General features: G+C 33.0%; 1 protein-coding gene across 1 annotated transcript in view; it reads right to left on the bottom strand.

The window, feature by feature from the left end:
- LOC115889764 (putative ferric-chelate reductase 1 homolog) overlaps positions 1-17094 on the bottom strand; it is a 76473-nt gene extending 59379 nt beyond the window's left edge. The window contains exon 1 of the mRNA XM_030909836.1: positions 16963-17094. The gene's annotated coding sequence lies outside the window, so the exon portion shown is untranslated. The remainder of the gene's footprint in view (positions 1-16962) is intronic.
- Between the last annotated feature and the right edge of the window lie 1971 nt (positions 17095-19065).

Below are 19065 nucleotides of genomic sequence, written 5' to 3'. Positions count from 1 at the left end.
CAATAAAATAAACACTTAAGCACTACAAGCTAAGAAAATGCGTTAATACAGCCGGGGAGATAGCGGCAACAAAGCTTTACCGCACACGTGCGACACGTACTACAAGGTAATAAATGAATGAATAGGCTCCCTCGCCTCTAATCGGTGTTGTCATATTGTAAAGAACTTATCCTTTTTAAACAGTATCCGACTTATAATTTAGTAGTATAAGGACTATTTAATACATCTCTGGAATATTAAAACCTACTTTATTAAACTGTAGTATTAATATCTCAATATATGTGTATAACAAGAAAAAAAATATTGATAATATTAAAGACGTGACAACATAGGCTGGATGAGGAAGGCTCGGTCGACTGTACCCAGAAGTAAACATGTGTACAAAAAATATTGTCTGTCCGCGTTGAGATGTAAATAGTGTAGTCTATATTTTATTTTAAGTCTATGGTATTGACAAAATCTGCACATGGCTTCGTCCATCAAAGCCATCAACTTTAGATGCCTATTAAGGTTGCAATGCCCTGTTAGTGGAACCGCTACTGCTTTGACAGTCTTCCTGTTTTTGCTTATCATGTCTGCCGTAAATGTTGACCAAAATATTCCACTATAAACTTTTTTGCCTGTTTCTATTCTGGTGAATTTCTCCACCATTCTAGAGATTTGTGAGCATATTTTGTGGCATTCTTGTAACTATTTTTGGTGCGCCGCAGAATGGCATTGGTGAGTCTCATTTGGCCATTTCATCTGCCTTTTCGTTACCCTAGTGACCCCCTTATAAGATAATGGAATAGAACATAATAATATTTTGTTATGATCAGATTTATAGTGTCATCTGGTGCCATTCATAAATATCATTTCAAACTTTCCTCGAAGTGGACGAAGGACTTAAAAGTGTCAAGAATTTAAAGTATATGGCTCTATTTCTCATATGTAGATAAATTGGTTTCATGGTATATGGAACTGTCATATGGTACTTTTATTCCAATTTTTGCTATTCAACGCTTGGTTCATTTTCAATTAGCATCATCCAATTGTTGTTGGAAAAATATACAGGGTGTTTCAAAACAAATGCGAAAAACTTTAGGGGGTGATTCCTTGTTCAAAATAAAGGGTAGTTTGCTTTATAAACGTTGGGTCAAAAGTCAACCATTAGGGAGATATCACGGTACAAAGATGGCGGAAAAATAATGTTTTTATTTTTTATCTTGAAAACAAAAAGAGATAGACTAATGAAATTTTATGAAAGCATTACTGTTATGAAAACACACTTTCAGGTAATTTTTTTACTTTTTTAAAACGAGTGGAAGGGGTTGAAATAAACTACCCATATCATACTTGTTAACGAAATTTAAAGAAAAATCTTATCAAACACATGCAAATGCTTTAATTTGGATAGTTTAGTTTGTTTAGTAACTTTTTTACCTCTTGTGTTTTTTTGATAAAGCTCACCGATTAGAAATTAAAAAATAAAATGTAAAGCATTACATGTCAGGACAAAAAACATTTTTAGATTAAGAATCTAGTGATAATAACGATAATAATAATCATCTAGATAATAACGTATTGCAGTAGAGTAATGTCAAATAAAATAATATTAGGAACATCCTAAAAAGTAACAGAGCCGACTAGATTTTTTCCTCAGCAGCCACTAGATTCTTTTACAGAAAATGTTTTTTGTCCTGACATGTAATGCTTTACATTTTATTTTTTAATTTCAAATCGATGAGTTTATCAAAAAACACAAGAGATAAAAAGTTTCTAAACAAACTAAACTATCCAAATTAATTTTTTTTGCATGTGTTTGATAAGATTTTTCTTTAAATTCTCGTTAACAAGAATGATAGGGGTAGTTTATTTCAACCCCTTCCACTCATTTTAAAAAAGTGAAAAAATTACCAGAAAGTGTGTTTTCATAACAGTAATGCTTCCATAAAATTTTATTAGTCTATCTCTTTTCGTTTTCAAGATAAAAAATAAAAACATTATTTTTCCGCCATCTTTGTACCGCGATATCCCTAATGGTTGACTTTTGACCCAAAGTTTATGAAGCAAACTACCCTTTATTTTGAACAAGGAATCACCCCCTGAAGTTTTTCGCATTTGTTTTGAAACACCCTGTATATAGATTTATTGTTTACAATAGCAGAACATCGACGGTTAGCATGGATGTTTTTTGGTTGAAACATCGATATTTCTGAAACATTTATATCCTTCCATCACAATACTTGTAAATCGAATAAACAGCAATTTGACATGCCAAGAAATAATAATTAAATGTATGTTCAAAAATAAATTTACGACAGATAAAAGTTTACTGCAACTGTATATAGCATGGTCACCTAACAAAAATAGTTTTCAAACCACACCCTGCATTGCATTATAATAGAAACACAATAGAAAAATCTAAAACACTTTGTCAGTTAGAAATTCTAAGAATGCAGTCAGAGTTTAAGAAAAAAAAAAGAATAGACTTTATTTTCTGAAGTCATTTAAAGTGAGCTTACTATAAAATTAATATGACATAAGTATGTAAGAAAAGCCTTGATTTAAGTTACTCATAATGAAAATATCCGTGTGGCAATATCTTAATTGGACTGACTACTATTTACGGAATATTTAAGAAACAGTGTAGGATGATTGTACAAAAAATACTATAATAATTTTTTAGAAAACTATTGGAATACATAATTCTTAGTAAATATTATGGAAAAATCAGAAGCGACTATGTTTTATTCATTCAATATTATATATTAGAGATGGACAAAAAATCAGAAAGAGAGCGTTGACTACAGTAGAGGTAATGAGGCAAATTCATGAAAGATTTGAGGCTTCAAACCGCAAATGGTGCATTGGCTGTACACTTGGGTAGCGACGCCTTCAATATTGTATGCATCTGTGCTGTGGTGACCAAAGATACTGCAACAATGCTCAATCTCAGCAAGAATCAAAGGCTTCCTCGTCTGAGCATAACATGGTCAATGCAATCAATGCCTTCTGCATCAACGAAAGAGCTTCTGGACCTTCCGCCTCATCATATAGTGATCCAAGCAGAGGCAATAATAAGACTATCTACAACAAAATACATTCCCTAGGGAATAGAGCGAAAACGGGATACTCAAAAATTGGGGATTGCATTGGCGAACCTCTGCTCAATTGAAATCGGACCATATGTACACTCTTTATCACTACCACAATCCACTCGATTTGACTACAATGGATTGAGTAATGATTGATCAAAAACCAAACGATTGATCAAAAACCGCTGACGGAACAGGAGCTGAAATATTTGAGGAAAGACCAAAGACAAGCTTATCGTTTTCCTTCTAGGCAGAAATCGTCGCCATTTTACAATGCGCGAGCGATAACAATAAAAGAGCCTTACTCAGGAAAGTCTATCAGTATTTACTTAGTCAGGCGGCACTTAAGACGCTCATGAACTCAAAGATATTGTCGAGACTCGTCTGGAAATGCCTGGACGAACTTGGAACTCTGGCAGAAAGGAACAGAATCAAATTATTCTGGGTGACATAGCAGCATCCAAACCAAACTATCAAGAGAAAGATTTTTGAAATCCTATCTTGGTCCAGAACCAGTACTGAGAATACCATCATTTTCTTAATTATATAAATAAACATTAAACTAAAAATGATAAATCTTCTCATATATATAATTCATAGATTTAAACAAAATCCATACTTTCATTTAATTAACGTGATTTCAGAAAGAAACTATTAGCAACTAAGAATAACATAATAATTTTAATAATGATTCCCATGATGTTCAACATCAACAATAATAAAGTATTTAATCATTGTTATATCTTCCGTTAAAGTAAACTATACTTAAAAGAAATTAATTTCAGTTCTTGAAAAAAACCCTGTAATTATACCGTGTATCATTTTGTCAGCAATAATGACTTTAATGAATGCAGTCCTTTAACAATCGTTAAGTATGCTTAAAAAAAGTTATGGAATGTAATTAAGGTTACAGCATTCTCACGTCATTGATTTTTATTCCAAATCACTTAATTAATTTTTTTAAGAACCTACCTAACAATAAGGATTTTTATCCAGAAATATAAAATATATTAATATCGTTAATTATGGCTTTCATAATAACACGCAAATTTTAAAAAAAAAGATTTTTTTTTATTCCTTTCCCTTTACACCAATCTTCAAGTTTTACATATGCTTGCTCGTACGTTTGTCTTGATTTTTCGGGAAGTAGGGAATCGACAACGTTTTGCGCAATGCTTTCAATGTCCGAAGGGACACTTTCAGAATCAGAATCACCCATATTAATATTATTTTTTGCTTTTTGCTAAAACTGAACGTTTAACACAAAATTGAACATCAATAATTGAGATGAGTTGTCAAAGTCACAATGGAAACAATCAATAAGCACGGTTACCACGGCGCGGCGTCGACTAATATGGGCACCTGATAATTTTGAATTTTAATTTTTATGAGGATATCTCTGATATTTTAAATTAAATCAAATCTCTTTGGATCGTCCCTCGTGTCGCGTCGTAGATTAAATTTTGAATGATACACATTCGATACGAACTTTTTAATGAGACTTGTGTAACTAAGCCACTCGGCTAACGCCACGTGGCTAACGATACGAACATCATAATGAAACGCCTCAGGCGTTTCATTATGATGTTCGTATCGAACTTGTATCATTAATAACAATTATAATACCCTAGCAAACAGTATAAACATTCAATTATATTCTTACATCACGGAAGTAATTGATTTTTTTTAGAATTTGAAACATGGCATTGTAGAGTTCAGAAAAACTCAACTTATCTCTAATTGAATCGTCTTGTATCTCTTCTGGTCTATGAGATCTATATACAGGGTGACGCCTCTCATAAGACGCGGAGGCTCCAAGGAGAACGACAGTTTGTATTGAAATGAAATTCTGTGAGAAAGAAATTTGTTAAATTTCAATAAAAGACCTCAATTAGAATTTACCCGGTATAGCCTAATATATAGGTAAAATAACCATTGTACTTTAAAACAAATCAAAACTTGACCCGAAACGTTATACAGGGTGAGACAAAATTAATATTTAACCTTGGTCACTTTTAAAAGCAAGTTAATATTTTATTTCAAATGAAACAACCAGTATATTATTCCGATATCCAATAGAGAATTCATGTCTCTTCAAAATACTATTATGGTTGTCTGCCTCTCAGACAAGGATTTTCCTAGATATACTATGTTATATGTACTTTGGATGTCTTTATTTTGAAATTGAATGTATCACATCAAATGTTCAGTCAGATGCTGTATCGATTGGCTTTGATCGTAATTTCCTGATAGTAAGTTAGAGGCAACTGCTAGACAGTAGTCAAAATGAATTTGAATACTAGCATTTATTCTTATAAGGGACAGCGTATATAAAACCATCATACTTCAAAACATCAAGAACGCAATTTAAAATACTAATCCACGTGTCCGGGAATATTTTGGAAAAAAATCTTACAGTTACTAAATGTATTCCACGTTAAAGAATCACCATGTATTTAATTTCCAATAATCAGTTCCAATAATGATTCGAAAACATTAATTTTCCAACAAAATAAACGAAAAAAAAACAATTCAATTTCATTTATTTCCAATTACTAAATACTTCTAAATAGGTCTAAATAGTTCATGGCTTGTACTTGAAATATCAATGACTTACTAATTAAATCTAATTAAATTAAATAGATTTCTTACTTACCATTAAATTTTCAGTCGTTTTCGACGAATATACGTACAAAACTCTTAACCTTTTCACTAAAAATAGAATAATTTTCCTCTTTATTGAGGTCGACTGGTAAAGAGAAGTTAACAACCCCTAGGTCTGTCCTAATAAATATTTACCACGCACGAGTTCTTTTTGGATTTGATGACCCAAATTTCCTTATTACATAATTAATCATTTAATACAAGGTACAAGGGTGAATTGAATATTTACGTATAGGCATAACTCTTTAACAAAAGAGACACAATTACAATATTGAGATTTAAGAGAATATACAGGGTGGTCGGAATTGGTCTGTTTTGACAGAGAAAACCTATTTCCTGACTAGATAGAGCAAAACCGACATAGATGTCATGGGCTCGATTTCTGAGACACGTTTAATGGCATAAACCGTCTGTTCATATTTTCACTGCCAACTGAGATACGGGGTCTTTTTGAATTTTTTACCATTTTAAAAATTGCCCATAACTTTTTTATGTCGCGGAATAATAAAATTCTGTAAAGATGTTCTTAAGGCACTTTTTTAAGCACAATCCAGTGGCGTAGTGAGTTTTTTTTTATGCTTGATCTATTTGTCAGAAATAATAAAAAATATAATTTTTTAAATAGAAATCATAGCTGGCTATGAACTTAAAAAAATGCTGGCGTTTAACCATTTCGAACGATGTAAAGTTATGGGTATCTATTTCTAAGAATGTTGAATTGATGAATATTAGGTTTTTCATCTTTGTATCGAAGTGTGCTTTGATTTTGTGTTGACCTAGTTGTTTAATTATTTTTATCGCAATTTAATATTCTATATTATTATTTATCTGCATAATTAGAGACTTTTGAACAGGTAAATTAACATTCTATATTAGTTTTAGTAATTACAATTGAAATCGATACAATAAACAAAGAACAAAAAAAACATCTCAGATGTTCAAACTGAGCACCTCCTTGTTGAATACTTAATAAATGTCTTTTGCGCACAGAGTTACAGTGATTTATTAGGCGAACTGGTATAATAAGTCCAAAAGCTTGCCTAGTGGCCTTCTGCAATTCTTCTCTCGTCCCAATGGTTCTTCTCTTATATATAATGTCTTTTAATTTCCCCCATAAAAAAAGTCGAAAGAAGTTAAATCACAGGAGCTAGCAGGCCAAGATGGGCCATATATCTGGTTCCAATCCCATTCTCTCTAAATTCTCCATTTAATGGCGTTTTAATTGTAATTGGTAAAACTAATATAGAATTTGATTTATCTTTTCAAAAGTCTTTAATTTTGCAGATAAGTAACAATATAGAATATTAATTTGCGATAAAAAATAATTAGGCAACTAGGTCAACACAAAATCAAGGCCCGTTTGGATACAAAGATAAGAAATCCTAATATTTCTCTCATTCTTAGAAATAATTACCTATAATTTTATATCGTTGGAAAGGGTTAAACATCAGCATTTTTTCACCGCGACCTTACAGATCTATTGTGTTTCCCCTTTCTTTAGTTATAACGAGTTATAACTCATCATACAGTCTCAAGGCTTTAACAAAACCCAGTATCTGAGACGTCTCCACAGAAGCCAGCTCTCCATCCTCGACATCACCCGTACCAAAGTTCATGGCACGAATGGTCGTCGTCCGCGGTGTTCGTTGAGGAGACCTGTTAGAAACTGTGTCCTGTTAGAAACCCCGTGACAACCCGAAGAGTGTTTTTACCTAAATCAAGGAGAATCTTTGATTTTTTTCGGTCGTAAGTTCTAAGGAACTTTTTCGAGTGTCTTAGACCGTTGGAAGACACCCATTCCAAATTACGGATGGAGTCTTCCAGATTTTTCAGTTCCGCTTTCAGTTGGTTCCCGTTGGGAAAACAGAACGGTTTTGATTCAGTTAGTGGAGTGTTCGCTCCTTTTCTAGCTAGATCATTTGCTTTTTCGTTACCATCTATCCCTTGGTGAGCAGGCACCCAGAATAGGAGGACTTTATTTTCTTTGCCTAATTTGTTGAGCTTCTCTAGGTATTCTTTGACCAACTTCGAATTGATGGTTACTGAGTTGATCGCGTTTAGTGCTGCTTGACTATCGGATAGGATGGCAATTTCCAGTTTTCGATAGTTCCTATCTAAGATTAATTGTACACATGCGTAAATTTCTGCCTGAAGGATACTGGGGTAGGTTCCTATTGGTTTGGAGTATTTAGTTTTCGGCCCAAATACTCCTATCCCTGTCCCTGCTTTGGGTTTGGAAGCATCAGTATACCAAGTTATAGTATGGTCTTCTTCTCGATTACGTAACTAAAAGTTTAATTGATGTCAAATATAGTTATAATGAAATGAATTCACAAAAATAATATAAAAACGATTCTTTGGCATTCTCCTCTATTTGCTCCTAATATGTCTGAGATTTCTTACTTCATTAAAGTAATATTCTATTATATAAAATGTAATTTATTTTCATTTTCATCGACATGATCTGTCAAGAATTATTAATTATCATTTAATGTAAAATTGTCATTTACTGCTGGCCGTCTATAATTAATTATACGATGAAATGTCACATAAAGAAGCACCGGCAGAAACCCAACCTGTGTGACCCTATTTCCCAATAGGCTGATAGCAAACCTCGATATTTACGATTTCCACTTTCACTGTAAGTGTGAATAAACAATGCCTTCTTATAACACCCGATAACCTGAGAATGGGAATTTTTCAGACTCATCATCATAAACACTTTCCCATATTGCATGTGATACAGTTCTTCTTGGTCAGAATACATAAATAATTTAAAATTTGAATTAATTAATATCTAAAATATCGTTTTTAATTTATAAAAAATTCTTATTTTAAAAATAAAAAAAGTACGAGCAAGTGTGAGCCCAAATTGGTATTTTTTCTAAAAAGAATTGGATGTGTTACTCTATGATTAAATGATATATTTACTCAGTTCTTGGTCTATGGTTGTGAAAGTTCGACACTTAACCCTGCTGGAAAGAAATTTGGAAGTAGTTCTAAAGAAGAATCTTTTGCATATCATGGGTAGACAAAGTATCAAACGAAGAAGTTCTCAGGCGTATTATAAAACAAAAAGATCTATTGTTAATTAAACATCGAAAAACGAGCTATACCGGGTGTGTCTCAAAAGTAACTCACCCTTAATTAGGATTAATTGACATTTCAATTGTTTTCAGTCACTTTCTGTTTCACCGGAAATGTCTACAACTTTTGTTTTTGAAATGTCATCCTCGGTATATTTTTACTTTATTCGATAGAAAATGATACTCTGAATAGAACGTCGTATCATATGTCAATTTTTGACATTTACGCTTTAAAAAAATTGTTAAATTTCAATCGAGAGTGTCACGGCTGTATTAAAAACGTTAATTTTTAATCAAGGATAAATAGATTTGATCGTCTAATGTTTTTAGTATCTTATCCTGGCCGGTTAAAAGATGCCCAAATCGTATTTTTAATCATATCTCAATTTTTTGTATCTCTTTATATCTCAAAAAAGCATTTTTTTACGAATAATTTGATACCACACACTTGGTATTTCGAGTCAAATTGTCGTTATGAACCACATGCTACAATTTTAAATAAACCATATGCGAAAATGTCAAAAGTTGACGTATGATATGTCATTCTATTCAGTGTCATTTTCTATCGAATAAAGTAAAAAAATCCGAGAGAATAATTTAAAAGTTGTAGTAATTTCCGGTGAAACAGGAAGTGACCAAAAACAATTATTGAATACGTCAATCAGTCCTAATTTATGTCATATACTAACACACCAAGTCTCATTTTTTCATCTGAAAAAATAAAAAAAGTTATAGGTTAAACTCTTAGTTAATGGACCTCAAAAGATTGGTTTGGATGCTCATCAATAGACAGTTTTCAGAACCAAATTAGTCATTTGAATCGCCAACCCTCGTGAGGAGTGAACCTCGTGAAGAAAAAGAAGCAAAATGAGGTTACCCGTCTGCTCATCCTTAAATATTGGTACTAGTAATGTAGTGTAATAAAATGAGTACTTAGGATTCACAATTCAGAGGTAATAATAGGCACATGACCTCCTATATCTTGTTACTCCCAATTGAGCAAAACCACAAACTTGGAGTTGGACTTCGAACTGGACTAGATAGACTATGTTTTGCTGAGATTGTTGCCAACCTTCATGGAAGATCCATAAGAAGAAGACCAGAAATCTATTTGAGGGATCCAGGCGAAAAACATGATAAGTGCCATTTAACTAATTTTACAGGAGAGCACCGGACGGCTGGTGGTTATCAGGTTCTTTCCGTATTTTCTATATTTTTACTAGGCATATATCATAGTATTAAACAACTTATTGCCCTGCACAGTTTATACATTTTGTAGGGACCAGTTAGACCTACTATAATATTGTAAAATCCTAAAATTAAGAAATTGGCGCATATCAGTAGCGGATACAGAGGGGGGCCATGGGGCCCGAGCCCCCGTAAAATCTGTAAATTTGTGTTAAATATTAGGCTTTTGGGTTAAAAATGGCGCCCTAAAAAGCATATTCTACATTACTTTTTATTTTGCCCCCCCCCCTAAAATAAATTCCTTTATCCGCCCTGGCGCTTATCAAGTTATTCCACTGGACCCTTCAAATAGAATTGATTCTACTTATTTCTTTATACTCAATGTAATCACTAACATTAATAGCACCTAATAGTACGAGAGCTAGCAACGTCGGGAAAACAAGTATTTTAAGACGTCTAGCAGCTCTTTGATATATCTTTTATTATGCTCTCTGGAATAGCATGCGGCCCGTCTGGCTGCCGATACCCGTTGCGTTTACTACTGCGCATCCAAAGAAGATCCTCTATTTTTTACTTAGCGCTTTAAATTCTAGTATTGAATAAGAATCGAGCAAGCCTCCATTAGCTCGGCGCGTAGAGCTTTCGCCTATGACGCGAAGGTCAGTGGTTCGATACGGGCTGGGGGTGTAACTTTTTTATTTTTTTTTTTTTCGTTTATATTCTGATAGTAAAGTATTAAATATTTGCTTTTTTATCACCAAAACGGATGGCGCTTATGGGTTTATGATCCGTAGTGGGTATAAGTAGAATTTAATACTTTCATTTGTTTTGAAGGATTATTGTGGTAATTAATTATTAGGCAGGTTTAGGATGGTCTGGCTGCCGCGCCGGTAGGTTGCGTTCATTACTGCGCATCACATGTGTACAGGGTGTCCCATTTTTGTGCGTTTTTTGGGATTTCTCGTTTATAATTTTATTTTAAAGATTTAAACATAATATATAAAAATTAGCATTTTAATGCTTTATTAAGGTAATTTCTGCCTGTCTTTCTTCAAAGTATTTTTTTCAGCTGTTGTTTATTAATAAAAGCTACACAAGTTTATTTTCAGTTCAGTTTGTTAAGATAACGATGGAAAACAAAATTATCTGGTTAAATTAAATTAAATAAAATAATAATAATACTTTCTAAACAAGATTGATTAATGTTAATGTGTAGAAAATGCACAAATCTAGGGGTAAAATATTTAGTTACATAAAAAACTAGCAAAGTAATGTGAAAAAAAAACGCATCATTGTATCTCCACTCATAAACGAGAAATCCCAGATATCCCAAATCCCAAAAAACGCACGAAAATGAGACACCCTGTACCCATGTGATGCGCAGTAGTGAACGTCACCTACCGACGCGGCAGCCAGACCATCCTAAACCTATCTAATAATTAATTACCACAATAATCCTTCAAAACACATGAAAGTATCAAATTCTACTTATATGCACTACGGATCATAAACCCATAAACGCTATCCGTTCTAGTGATAATAAAGCAAATATTTAATACTTTACTATCAGAATATAAACTAAAAAAAAATAAAAAAGTTGCAACCCCAGCCGGAATCGAACCACTGACCTTCGCTTCATAGGCAAAAGCTCTACGCGCGGAGCTAATGGAGACTTGCTCGGTTTTTATTCAATACTAGAATTTAAACCGCTAAGTAAAAAATAGAGGATCTTCTTTGGATGCGCAGTAGTAAACGCAACGTGTATCGGCAGCCAGAAAGCCTGCACACTGTTCCAGAGAGCATAATAAAAGATATATCAAAGAGCCAGACGTCTTAAAATACTTTCTCGAAAACGTTGCTAGCTCTTAGACTATAATATGTGTATACTAACGAGAGAAATTTGAGAGAAAAATATCAAATAAACAATCTACTAAAATGTCTACAAATCATTGGATTGGAAAACAATTAAATTAGCACTGTATTTTGAGCACATTTTTCTTGGAGGATTAACCTATTTCTAAAATTTATTCCAAGAATATCTATTATCTCGCCCAAGGTCAAACTCATTAAACTAATTAAATTTACAGTATGCACTTTTCGTGTTTTTACGCCATTTTGTATAGAAGTTTTTTATCGCGGACTGCGGCGTTTGAAGTGTTGAATATTTATAAGTTATACAAGGTATGCATCAAAACAATAAACAGATGTGCAAGCGACGTGGGCTGTGCTGACAATGGAGTGAAAATTGGGTAGATTATTCCATTTTCGAATTGAGCATTGTTCTTCTTGACATCATTTTGTTTTGGTGACATGACTATGGCGTTATTACTTAACTATAGTAAGGCAGTAATTTATTTATGATGTAGTAGTGACAGTGAGGCTATATAGATTTATAGATTTTACGCTATTTAGATTCTGGATTTGATCTCTGACTTTTGATAGTTTTAGAGCAGTGATTCCAGCTTGCTCTCGAAAATGAGTCCAGGGGTATTAAATACGCGGACGATACTGTTTTATTGGCCTCCACTATGGAAGATCTTCAAGAACTACTAAATAAGATACATAGTGATGTGGGACAACAGTAGCGGGCTACATATTAATACTTCATAAACAAAGACCATGGTGATTAGTAGAAAAATCCAAAATGTTAACCTAAGACTCTGTTGTCAATAACAAATGGGACTGCGATGAGGAAATTAAAATTTGAATGGGCATGGCCAAAACAACGTTTCGAATGCTTCAGAATATCCTCCTACAACAACGCTTACCATTCGACCTCCGACTACGAGTAATTATGTGCTTATGGCCCGTCCTGTTGTATGGTGCGGAAACATGGTCAATCAAAGTAAAGTCTCTAAAAAATCGCATCGAAGCGTTTGAGATGTGGACTCTCCGCAAACTATTTAAGATCTCGTATATTCATCACATTTCAAATGAAGAAGTCCTGCGGAAAGTTGGTGTCGAAATATAAGTTAATATAGTAAAGACCCGGAAAATGTCATATTTGGAGCACATTTTGAGAGGAACTCGCTACGCCATTCCGAAACTAATCCTGTAGAGCAAAATCGAGGGTCGAAGAGGGCTAGGAAGAAAACAACACTCATGGCTCTTGAACATTAGGGATTGGAGCAGGATACCAGACGGGATAACCATATTCCGTCGGGCAGAAGACAATACCCTTACCATCAATTGAAGAGAGTGTATAAATGATCCCCATTATGCAAGATTGCATATGGGACCGGAAGAAGAAGAAGAGCAGTGTTGCCAACTCGTGGGAAATTTCTCCGATTCGTGGGAAATTTCGAGACCCAGAGGAAAAAGGAATATTTTAAACCAAAACACCATATTGGAGAGAAATTCTAAAGTTCATGTATTATTTGTAAATTACAGTTGAGGGTTGGAACCTTTGGTGTTACACAGCAAAATAAAAACACTAAATCACCACAATACACCAAAATACTTTTACTTTTACACTGGACGCGCGTTTCGCTAACCATGTTAGCATCATCAGCAGATGATTATAAACTAAAGTACAATCTACAAGTTGAGCGTTTATATGATCGCCTAGTGGGCACCGAGTAGGCGTGGCAAAATCTAGTCAACCGAGTCAGAGCCTACTGAGCGTTTTTGAGTATTTTCCAAGAGTATAGTTTAGGTATGTGGATGATATTTTTGCTATTTTTGACACACATTCAGACACCATAGATAATTTTATTTCTAAGTTAAATAATCGTTTTCCTTCCATTAAATTTACGCACGAAATTGAGAACAACGACAGAGATGTCGTTGTTCTCAATTTAGATGTATTAGTTATAAGAAATACTAATAATTGCCTGGAATTTGATATCTATAGGAAAAATACCACCACACGCAGATATATTCCTAATGAATCACATCATAGTGTTGAACATAAAATGGCTAGTTTAAATTTCTTAGTTCATAGATTACTTAGTTTCCCACTTTCCAACGAAAGATATGAAATAGAAAGAGATCACATTAGGAATGTAGCTGAGTGTAAGGGATATTCTCCTTCACTAGTTGATAAATTAATTAGAAAACGTAGGTATAGGTTAATGATTTCTGAAAATTCTACTTTTCAAGTGGAGAAAAATACGTCTAAATATTTTTCGATACCATTTGATAGAGAGTTATCCCGTGATCTAAAAGGAATTTTTAAGAATGTCAATTATAAATTTGTGTATAGTGCTAATAATAAATTACAACAATTATTAGGTAATCCAAAGGATAAAACACCTCCACTGGAAAGGTCGGGTATTTATGAAATTTCTTGTAAAGATTGTAATCAGAAATATGTTGGGCAAACTAGAAGATCAATATTAACTAGATTTAAAGAACATTTAGCTTAAATAAGATATGGTAGACCGGATAAATCTTGCGTTGCCGAACATATTGTTGATAAAGAACATTGTATAGATCTTAATAATTTAAAATTAATTAAACAAGTCTCAAATTACAGGCAATTAGATGCATATGAAAGCATCAGAATTAATAAATGTAAAGATAGTATGAACAGAGACAACGGTCCAATTCCTTCAAGTTCTTTGTTCCTACTACTCTAGTGGCGGAAATCTAACTGTTACGCTCAGTGGGCTCTGACTCGGTTGGCTAGATTTTGCCACGCCCACTCGGTGCCCACTGGGCGAGCATATACACGCTCAACTTGTACTTTAGTTTATAATCATCTGCTGATGATGCTAACATGGTTAGCGAAACGCGCGTCCAGTGTAACAGTAAAAGTGTTTTGATGTATTGTGGTGATTTAGTGTTTTTATTTTGCTATTATTTGTAAAAAAATAATTATCCTATACGCATTGCATTCAGTAAACTGAATAAATTGAAAGTAAGATAACGTAAAGAAAATAGATCTAAATGTCTCACTCGGTAAAAATAAAAAAAAAATCGCTCATTGTCTAGACGGCTAGAGTCTGTCCAACGAGAAGATCCATGACAGTGACAGCTGTTTCTGTCATTCTTTTGTTGTCTGTCGAAATCTTCCCTGGCTCGTTCAATTCATTCATTTTGTCGGATCATCACAGTTAGTGAGCAATGGGTTTGAGTGAGTTAGGCAGGGACGTATTCTTGTGGTGTTTTATTTTATTTTTGAGTTGAAGTCTTTAATGTATTAGGTAATTAGCTAAGATTGATAACGTTGTATTATTTTTGGAAAATACATGGTTTTTCCTTAACACGGAAGTATAATGCCTAGTTCGTCAGATGAGAGCGTAAATGAATAACAACGACCCCCCCCCCCTCCGGATATTGTCGCTCAACGACACTAAAATTGATTTTGAGAGATTCGTTTTGAGTGGGAATTTTTAGGGAATATCTCAATCGTTCATAAAACTGAAAATTACAATTTGACGGTTCCAAAGTTTTTTACAGGTGTTGATTAAATTTTAATTGTGTAGTAATTTTAATAGAAAGAGTTGTTTCTTTGGTCAGGTAAGGCTAAACAAAGTATACTGTATTTGTTTACTAGGTATTTAGTTAATACCTTCTGGTTAATGTTTAATAATATTCTGTTGTTTCAGTTCTGTTGTTCTGTTGAAACACGTATTGCGGGTAATATGGAATATTTCATATTACACGACATGTGAGTATTTCATATCGCCCGACCATAATCATTGAAGGATGAATAGGTTATAGGATCTTTTTAATAGAACTATTTTTAAACCTTATAGTTGGGGGTTGGGTCTTTTGGTTTTACAACAGCAAAATAAAAAACTAATTCACCAAAATACACCAAAACACATTAGTTTTAAAAAACGACGCACGTTTCGCAAACCATTTTAGCATCATCAGCAGATGATTAAAACTAAACTATAATCTACAATTTGAGCATTTATATAGGCACTCTGTTGCAACCTGTCTGCAACCAAGCGTGACAACCAAGCGTGCCAACCAAGCGTGCCTGTCTGCAACCAAGCGTGACAAAATGAGCCAAGCGAGATAAAAATCTAGTGTAAAAATGAATTACCTCCCACAAATGCCGAGATGGAAATAATTGTGTGCTATTTTTGTACAAAACAAAACAAAACAACTAGTAGTAGTAAATTTTGTTTACCGTTCATTTTGTATAATTATTTATCCTATCCCATATTTTACCCGCCATATCTATTCCATATTACCCGCCACTTTTTTTGACTACACAAAAGTTCACATTTCTCTATATTCTTTTGTAACTTCATAATTTTTCTAGATATCTAATTCTTACAGGATACACTTTTAAACAATACTACTACCTATTTATTTCTAAAATTTGAGATTAAAAAAAAACATTATTATTAAATTAAAAAAATAAAAATGGTATTCCATATTACCCGAAATTACTCTAAACAAATAAAAAACATATTTTTTCAGCTTGTTCTCTGATTACTAAAATTAAGATCATAGAAAATAACCTAAATTAAGATTCTTGCTTTAACAACAACGACAAACGACAGGGACAAAAATAAAATAAAACAGTAATCCATCACAATACACCAAAAAAACTATTTTTTAAGTGATGATTGAAACTCGGAAGTTTTAATGCTGATGATGTTAACATGGTTAGCGAAACGCAAGTCCCGTATTTAAGAAAAAGTGTTTTGCTGTATTGTGGTGAATTAGTGTTTTATTTTTCTGTCATAACACCAAAGGTTCCAACCCCCAACTGTAATTAAATTACAGGAGATCAAAAGTTGCTTCGGAAAAGGAGCTGTTCTCGACTTTTACGGTAATAAATTAGAACTCAAACGTATTGCAAATTTTTCGCAACCTGTACTATATAATAATGATTTTTTAGAAATATTTAAAATTAATTATTACAAGGAATCAAAAATTTTGCAAATTCTGATTATTTTTTCGATTTTTTATCTTAAGGCTTCTAAAAACTAAACAATAAATTAAACCTGAATATGTATGTTATTAAAAGGAATTTAAATTACCTTCTCTTAACTGGGCTACCGCAAAGTTGATAAGATCTCTTCCGAAACAGAACAAAGCGTCAATTTTTCGCACTACAAATCACGCATAAGAAAATACGATTTAAAAAACACCACATCACTGACATCAGTTTGTTTCGTTGCAACCTGTACTATATAATAATGATTTTTTAGAAATATTTAAAATTAATTATTACAAGGAATCAAAAATTTTGCAAATTCTGATTATTTTTTCGATTTTTTATCATAAGGCTTCTAAAAACTAAACAATAAATTAAACCTGAATATGTATGTTATTAAAAGGAATTTAAATTACCTTCTCTTAACTGGGCTACCGCAAAGTTGATAAGATCTCTTCCGAAACAGAACAAAGCGTCAATTTTTCGCACTACAAATCACGCATAAGAAAATACGATTTAAAAAACACACCACATCACTGACATCAGTTTGTTTCGTTGCAACCTGTACTATATAATAATGATTTTTTAGAAATATTTAAAATTAATTATTACAAGGAATCAAAAATTTTGCAAATTCTGATTATTTTTTCGATTTTTTATCATAAGGCTTCTAAAAACTAAACAATAAATTAAACCTGAATATGTATGTTATTAAAAGGAATTTAAATTACCTTCTCTTAACTGGGCTACCGCAAAGTTGATAAGATCTCTTCCGAAACAGAACAAAGCGTCAATTTTTCGCACTACAAATCACGCATAAGAAAATACGATTTAAAAAACACACCACATCACTGACATCAGTTTGTTTCGTTCGTATTTTTCAGGTAAAAGTTGACCCGCACGCACTACTACCACGCTACAAGTCGCGTATGGAATGTCTGTGTTGGGTTTCTTTTCGCTCTTTCTAACAGTGAATAGCTTGTATACAGGTAGGACATAGGCGCAGCAGGTGGGGAATACTTATTAATGTGTATTTCATCTCGAAGATCATGATTTTGTCCACAAACAACTAGCAAATAAAATAAAGTACCACACTAAAATGTAAGTAGCCCATAAAGATACACCAGTCCATAGAAATTAATTAGGTTTAATAAACGTCGTTACAATTATTAGTAGTAAAACTACTACCAGTATTTCTGAAAAAAAACAGCAATTTTACATATCGATAAGCTGTAGAAAAATATACTTTTTTCCATAACAACTGTTAAAATTGCCTTATATCTATCAAAAATAGTAGATAAAATAGTACTTTAACCGCAAGGGTCGATTAAATGATTCTATTCCTTTTCATAAGTTATTCGGGATTTAAATGGAAGTAGTTAGAATATGGCGTTTATCGCCTCAGCCTGAATCTGTTGGCAATTTACTTATTTCGTTTTGCGCCATTTCTGGCTCCAATTCAATCAGCAATCGACACAAAGAGAATTTAAAAATATTGACAAACAAAACTGACAACTAAAGAGACAGCTTTATTTATTTGTCAAATTACATAGAAACCAACGCCAACCCAGCACAATATTTTTTCTACTCGTAATAAATTCCTTGAAATAATAATTTCTGAATATTTTTTAAAACGTAATTAGCAATGGAAAAAAATATTTTTTTATACACGACGATAAAATTGCATTATCATCTCCCGAAATTAATATTTTCGGTCAACGATAAAATACCATTTTATCGTCTTGTATAATTGACCTATTATCATGGCTGTTGCACTAACATAAAATGTTTACCGTAGTTTCTACTTTAGATTGACAAAATCTACACGTGGCTTCTACCGTCAGCTTTAGATCCTCATTTTATCGTCTTGTATAATTGACGTATTATTATGGCTGTTGCACTAACATAAAATGTTTACCGTAGTTTCTACTTTAGATTGACAAAATCTACACGTGGCTTCTACCGTCAGCTTTAGATCCTCAAATATCTTAACAAAAGATTGCTTAACATCGTGTCAACTAAATGTTCGGACATTTTAAGAAATCTACTATTTTAATATGGCATAACCGCTGCAATCCTGTCTGGCATTGTTTTTTTTTTAATGCTTTAATTATTATATGCCTTAATTAATTTAATGGTACATACGTCAGGGTAAAATTTTGCCATAATTCACCTAATTTCAGCGTCAAATTTGCGGTGGTTCGTT

Source organism: Sitophilus oryzae, unplaced genomic scaffold (assembly GCF_002938485.1).
Source record: "Sitophilus oryzae breed Bouriz unplaced genomic scaffold, Soryzae_2.0 scaffold_847_pilon_pilon, whole genome shotgun sequence".
Classification (NCBI taxonomy): domain Eukaryota; kingdom Metazoa; phylum Arthropoda; class Insecta; order Coleoptera; family Curculionidae; genus Sitophilus; species Sitophilus oryzae.
The sequence above is the reverse complement of the archived record's forward strand: the minus strand, read 5'-3'. Positions and strand labels throughout refer to the sequence as shown.